We start from the raw sequence: 7,095 nt of genomic DNA, 5'->3' as shown, positions 1-7,095 counted from the left end.
GGATGAAGCGAGGACTTCAGTATTTGGGGTGGAAGATGTTGGAACATCTTTCTCAGCATCAGGCACAGAAACATCTGGGGTGGAAGATGTTGGAACATCTTCATCAGCATCAGGAACAGAGGCATTTTTCAAAATGCTACTCACAATACTGCGGATCTTCTTATCCATCTCCGGGTCTACTTCCCTAGGACTTGTTGCAAGGCTAGGGTTTTCAGAAATCTTCACTCCCTGTTGTCTTTTGGGGACCAGTTTCTCAGGAACAGGGGCTTGACTAGGAATCATTTGTATGGGTTGGATATTGAATTCAGGTCGTTCCTGGTTTGATGGTGCTTTGGTGGATGAAGGAGATGATGGTACAGAGGGTGAGCCAGGAACAGAAGTTTCTTTTGGTGAGGTAGCCATGGAGAAGCAGAGCCTTTGGAATGGTTTCGTAAATCTCTGAGAGCTGTTGGGGAATGCTGAAAACGAGATTTCCACTAAAATATGAGTTTGAATGAGGAATGTAGAGGGACGTGTGAAGCAACGGTCGAATTTGTTTTGGCCCAGTAGAGAACGCGCTATTAACGTTTGAGCACGTTCAGATAACAGTAATTGCTATAAATCCTCTAGCAGACAAATGCCCAGCTTGCCCCTCAGTTTTTCAAACTGATTTGCATCCAATGCCTTTGTGAAAATATCTGCTATTTGTTCCTCAGTGTCGACATGCTCCAGTGTGATAACTTTATCATCAACAAGATCTCTGATATAGTGATGTCTAATGTCAATGTGCTTGGTTCTGCTGTGTTGAACAGGATTTTTTGAAATATTAATAGCACTCAAGTTGTCACAGTACAATGTCATGACATCTTGTTCGACATTGTACTCCTTGAGCATCTGCTTCATCCAAACTAGTTGTGAACAGCTGCTTCCTGCTGCAATATACTATGCTTCTGCAGTAGATAGGGACACACAGTTCTGCTTCTTGCTGAACCATGAAATAGGATTGTTGCCCAAATAGAAACATCCACCAGAAGTGCTTTTTCTGTCATCTGCACTTCCAGCCCAATCAGCATCACAATACCCAACCAGCATTGAACCTGAACAATGACAGTACATAATCCCATAGTCACTGGTGCCATTTACATATTTCAGAATTCTCTTTACTTGATTCAAGTGACTTATCTTGGGATTGGCTTGATATCTTGCACAAACACCTACTGCAAAGGTGATGTCAGGTCTGCTTGCTATTAAATATAGTAAGCTCCCAATCATGCTTCTGTACAGACTTTGATCAACACTGGTGCCAGCTTCATCTTTTGACAGCTTCAAGTGAGTAGGTGCAGGTGTTCTTTTATGGCTGGCATTCTCCATCCCAAACTTCTTGACAATGTTCTTTGCATACTTGCTTTGTGAGAGGAATATGGAGTCTTCCATCTGCTTCACTTGGAGTCCCAGAAAATAAGTCAGCTCTCCAACAAGACTCATCTCAAATTCAGATTGCATCTGTTGGACAAAATGTCGAAGCATCTCATTCGACATCCCTCCAAACACAATGTCATTAACATATATCTGTGCTATCATCAAGTTTTCAGCATCTTGTTTGACAAAGAGAGTCTTGTCAATTCCTCCCTTCCTATACCCTTGCTGAGTCAGAAACTCTGTTAGCCTTTCATACCAAGCTCTTGGAGCTTGCTTCAATCCATAGAGAGCCTTCTTGAGCCTGTATACATGATCTGGATGAGTTGGATCTACAAATCCCTTTGGCTGCTGCACACAGGCTTCTTCATTCAGGTATCCATTCAGAAACGCGCTCTTCACATCCATCTGGTACAGCTTGAATTTGAGGATGCAAGCTACACCAAGTAACAATCTAATGGACTCAAGTCTAGCAACAGGGGCGAAAGTTTCATCAAAGTCTACACCTTCGATCTGAGTGTAGCCTTGAGCAACTAGTCTGGCCTTGTTTCTGGTTATAACACCTTCTTCATTGGTTTTGTTCTTGAAGATCCACTTGGTGCCAATCACATTAGTTCCCTCGGGTCTAGGAACTAGCTCCCAAACTTCATTCCTTTTGAATTGCTCCAATTCTTCTTGCATAGCATTGATCCAGAACTCATCAGTCAGTGCCTCTTTTACATTCTTGGGCTCAATTTTGGAGACAAAACATGAGTTGGAGACAATCTCAATCTCCCTTGATCTTGTAGTGACTCCTCTGTTCGGATCTCCTATAATCAGCTCCTTGGGGTGCATCTTCTGGATTCTAATGGAGGGTCTCTTGTCAGGTTGATTGATGTTTGGTTCATCTGTAGCAGAATCAGAGTTTTCTGCATTTTCTGCACTTTTAGCTGTATCTGCTACATTGTCTCCCGATGTTCTGACATCTTCTTCGACATCCTTCTTTCTTGCTAGAGTTAGATCATCAACAACCACATTGATGGATTCCATCACAGTTCTGGTTCTGGAATTGAATACTCTATATGCTCTGCTGTTTGTAGAGTATCCCAGGAATATCCCTGCATCACTCTTGGGATCCATCTTTCTCCTTTGCTCTCTATCTGCCAAAATGTAACATGGACTTCCAAAGATGTGGAAGTGCTTGACAGTTGGCTTCCTCCCTTTCCAGATTTCATACAGTGTGGTTGGAGTCCCTTTTCTAAGTGCGACTCTGTTGTGGATGTAGCATGCTGTGTTCATGGCTTCAGCCCAGAGATTATAGGGAAGTTCTTTGGCATGGAGCATGACCCTAGCAGCTTCTTGCAAAGTCCTGTTTTTCCTTTCAACTATTCCATTTTGCTGTGGTGTAATGGCTGCAGAGAACTCATGAGTGATGCCTTCGGATGTGCAGAATTCAGTAAATTTGCTGTTTTCAAACTCTCTGCCATGGTCACTCCTGATTCTCTTGATGACACAGTCTTTTTCTCTTTGAAGTCTTAGACTCAACTCCTTGAATACTTCAAAGGTGTCTGATTTCTCTCTGTTAAAGTTGACCCAGGTAAATCTGGAGAAATCATCCACAACAACATAGGCATACCTCTTTCCTCCAAGGCTTTCAACTTGCATAGGCCCCATCAAGTCCATGTGAAGTAGTTCCAGCACCCTGGAAGTGGTCTGATGTTGAAGCTTCTGGTGGGACATCTTGACTTGCTTTCCAATCTGACATTCACCACAGATTCTGCCTTCTTCTATTTTCAGATTGGGAATGCCTCTAACAGCACCTTTGTCAATGATTTTCTTCATACCTTTTAAGTGCAGATGTCCAAATCTTTGATGCCATATTCTGACTTCATCTTCTTTGGAGAATAGACATGTGGAGGAGTAACTGGCTTCTTGAGGTGTCCATAGGTAACAGTTGTCCTTTGATCTGCTGCCCTTCATTAGAACTTCACTCTTCTCATTTGTCACCAAGCATTCTGACTTTGTGAAGTTTACATTGAATCCTTCATCACACAACTGACTGATGCTGATCAAGTTCGCAGTCAGTCCCTTCACCAGCAGTACTTTGTTCAGACTAGGAAGTCCATCATGGACCAGCTTTCCCATTCCAATGATCTTTCCTTTAGAGCCATCTCCAAATGTCACATAGCTAGTGGAGCAAGGTTCAATATTCACCAGGAATTCTTTAACTCCTGTCATGTGTCTGGAACAGCCGCTATCTAGGTACCAATCTTCCTTAGCTGATGCTCTAAGTGAAGTATGAACAACAAGACTAACAGTCTTGTGTTTTGGAACCCACATCATCTTCCTTCCGCTGCTGCTACCTTGAGTTCCATGATGTGGATGGCCATGTAAATGATAGCAAAAGGGCTTTATGTGACCATACTTGCCACAGTAGTGACACCTCCACTTCTTTCTTTTGCTCTTTTTCTGCTGCGTTCCATGATGTCGAGACCGATGTTGTGACATCGTGGCTCCCGTGCTGTTTTTGGCAGGAACGAATTCTGTCATGGTTATTCTGCCAGCAGATTTATGATTAAACCCAAGTCCTCTCTGGTTTCCAACATTCTTCCCAAGCTGTAGCACCTCATCAAGCATATCTGAGCCTTTATTCAGCATCTTTATTGATTTTGTCATGTTTTCCAGTTTAGAGTTCAGAAAATCAACTTCTCCTTTAAGCTCAGAGATCTCCTCTTCATGTGCCTCCTTCTCAGTCTCCAGATTTGCAATGACCTTCTTCAGTTGTGCTTCTTGCTGAAGGATCTTCTCACTTTTGATGCATAGTTCTCTATAGGATATAGCAAGCTCATCAAAAGTGATTTCACTATCTGTATCACTTGAATCTTCAGCAGCTTCAAATCTCCCAGTGAGTGCATTCACATCTCTGTCAGAATCACTTTCTTGTTCACTCTCTGTATCATCAGACCGACATACAGAAAGTCCTTTCCTCTGCTTCTTGAGATGAGTGGGACATTCAGCTTTGATGTGTCCATAGCCTTCACACCCATGGCATTGAATTCCTTTGCTGTGACTGAGCTTTTCATCTGACCTTTTCTGGTATTCACTACCTTTCCTGATGTCGAAAGGGATGTTCCGGACATGTGGTTTCTGCCTCCTGTCCATTTTGTTCAGCACTTTGTTGAACTGTTTTCCAAGGAGCACAACTGCGTTAGTCAGACCTTCATCAGTATCCAGGTCATACTCATCTTCTTCTCCTTCATCATTGGACACGAACGTCAGGTTCTTGCTCTTCTTTTCAGTCCTATCCGAGAGTCCTAGCTCAAAGGTCTGAAGGGAACCAATGAGTTCATCTACTCTCATGTTGCAAATGTCTTGGGCCTCCTCTATTGCAGTGACTTTCATGTCAAATCTCTTAGGCAAAGATCTGAGGATCTTTCTCACCAGCTTTTCATCTGTCATCCTTTCTCCCAAGGCAGTGCAAGCATTGGCAATTTCAAGAATGTTCATGTGGAAGTCATGAATACACTCTTCCTCCTTCATCTTCAGATTTTCGAATTTTGTAGCCAATAGTTGCAATCTGGACATCTTCACTTTGGAGGTTCCTTCATGAGTGGTTTTCAGGATTTCCCATGCATCCTTGGCCACTGTGCATGTGTTGATCAGTCTGAAGATATTCTTGTCAACTCCATTGAATAGAGCATTCAAGGCTTTGGAGTTTCCAAGTGCCAATTCGTCTTCTTCTTTTGTCCAGTCTTCTTCTGGCTTCAATTCATTTGTGGGCTTTCCTTCTGTGTCCAGCATCTTGGGATGTTCCCAGCCTTTGATGACAGCTTTCCAAGTTCTGCTATCCAGTGATTTGAGGAAGGCCACCATCCTTGCTTTCCAGTATTCATAGTTGGTTCCATCCAGAATTGGTGGTCTGTTCACTGGTCCTCCTTCTTTCTCCATGTTCATCAGAATTTATCTCCCTAGATCTCACTCAGTGATTTCGAGTGCCTGCTCTGATACCAATTGAAATTCTGATACCAATGCCAGATGTCGTACCGGATGTCACGACATCACGCTTCAGAACATGCAGATTATATTTGAGAGTATGAACAGATTAAACAAGTAAATAACACAAGAGAATTGTTAACCCAGTTCGGTGCAACGTCACCTACATCTGGGGGCTACCAAGCCAGGGAGGAAATCCACTAAAATAGTGTTAGTTCAAAGATCTAACAGCCACTGTTTACAACCTTCTCACCTAACCACTACCCGTGCAACCTCTACCTAAGAGCCACTCTTAGATATGAGAACCCCTCTCACTCCCTCTCAATCACTCTCCCGTGTTTACAAATAAATCAAAGACACACCAGAGATTGCTCTCTGAACAAAAGAGATCAACTCTACACACTCAGGTCCAACACTTGATGTTAGGGTACCATCAAGGTGGCTCACAAAACACTCAAGTCCCAAAACTCACAAAATAACTCTTCAATCCCGGACTTGGTAGAAAACTCGTGCAGCCTTCATGTTTATATAGCAGTGTGCGTATCTGGGCTGCAACATCTTGCGCTGGATAAGATCTATCATTCTTCTGAAAAATCTGCACTAAAAGATAAAGTTTGATCTTTTAGTTTTTATCTTTAATCTCTAATCCCTGAACGAACTATTCAAGTTTGTAATTCGAACTTTAATTATCTTTTAATTCGTTCCTAAAGATAGATCGTCTAATCTGTTGCTAACTGCATAATAATCTGTTAAAGATATAACAGATTTATGTGTCCAGTATTTTCGGGCAGGATGTCCTGGACATTGTATCCGACATCGTGGATCCTGCACAATCTGTTAAAGATATAACAGATTTATGTGTCCAGTATTTTCGGGCAGGATGTCCTGGACATTGTATCTGACATCGTGGATCCTGCAGCTTCAATTCTTCATTTGACATTTTATCTTGCCTTGTGCATTGTGCAGCCCGATCTGATTCCTTGACATAATGTTAGACATCATGTGCAGCAACTCCAGCTTTCCTTCATTGTCTAAGTGCTTATGTTTTAACAAAATTTTAGCCAATCTTTTAAAACTCAGTAGAGCTAAGCACTAACACATACCAAACAATAAGTTCTTACGAATACCAGGTACAAATAAGACATTATCCAAATACAAACTTTTTCCGGAAGAAAAAACTAAATTCACACAACCTAATCCTAGGATTGGTTCAGTTGCAACATTGCCCATCTTCACAATAGAGCCATCATCGATTGGTCTAAATTCCTTGAACCAACGACGATCTTTGCACACATGGCTTGTTGCTCCCGAATCAAACCACCAAGCAACGTCATCATCCTGCACATAGAATGCATCAGATATTAGTGATACATAATTTGAATTCGTATTCAAATTAAAATTATTCACTACAATCTGACCTTGTTGCTTTTCAGGATCATTAGACCCACTTGGACCAGCCTTGTTCTTTCCTTTGAACACCCGGCAATCCCTCTTTAAATGACCAGGTTTCCCACACTTCCAACATGACAATTTTGTCTGTTTGTTTGGACCTTTGTTCTTATTTCCTTGAAATTTTCGTTTGTTACCTTTAGCATTGTAATTTTGCTTAACTGTTCCACTTTCCTCTACCATATTAACGGAAGAGGAACCTGCTACGTTTTTATCATTAACTTTGTCAATTTCCTGAGCCCTCAGCGACTCCTCAATCATGAAATGACTACCGAGTTG

This window comes from Glycine max, chromosome 8 (assembly GCF_000004515.6).
Source record: "Glycine max cultivar Williams 82 chromosome 8, Glycine_max_v4.0, whole genome shotgun sequence".
In the NCBI taxonomy this organism is placed as follows: Eukaryota; Viridiplantae; Streptophyta; class Magnoliopsida; order Fabales; family Fabaceae; genus Glycine; species Glycine max.
Note: the sequence above shows the minus strand (reverse complement) of the source record.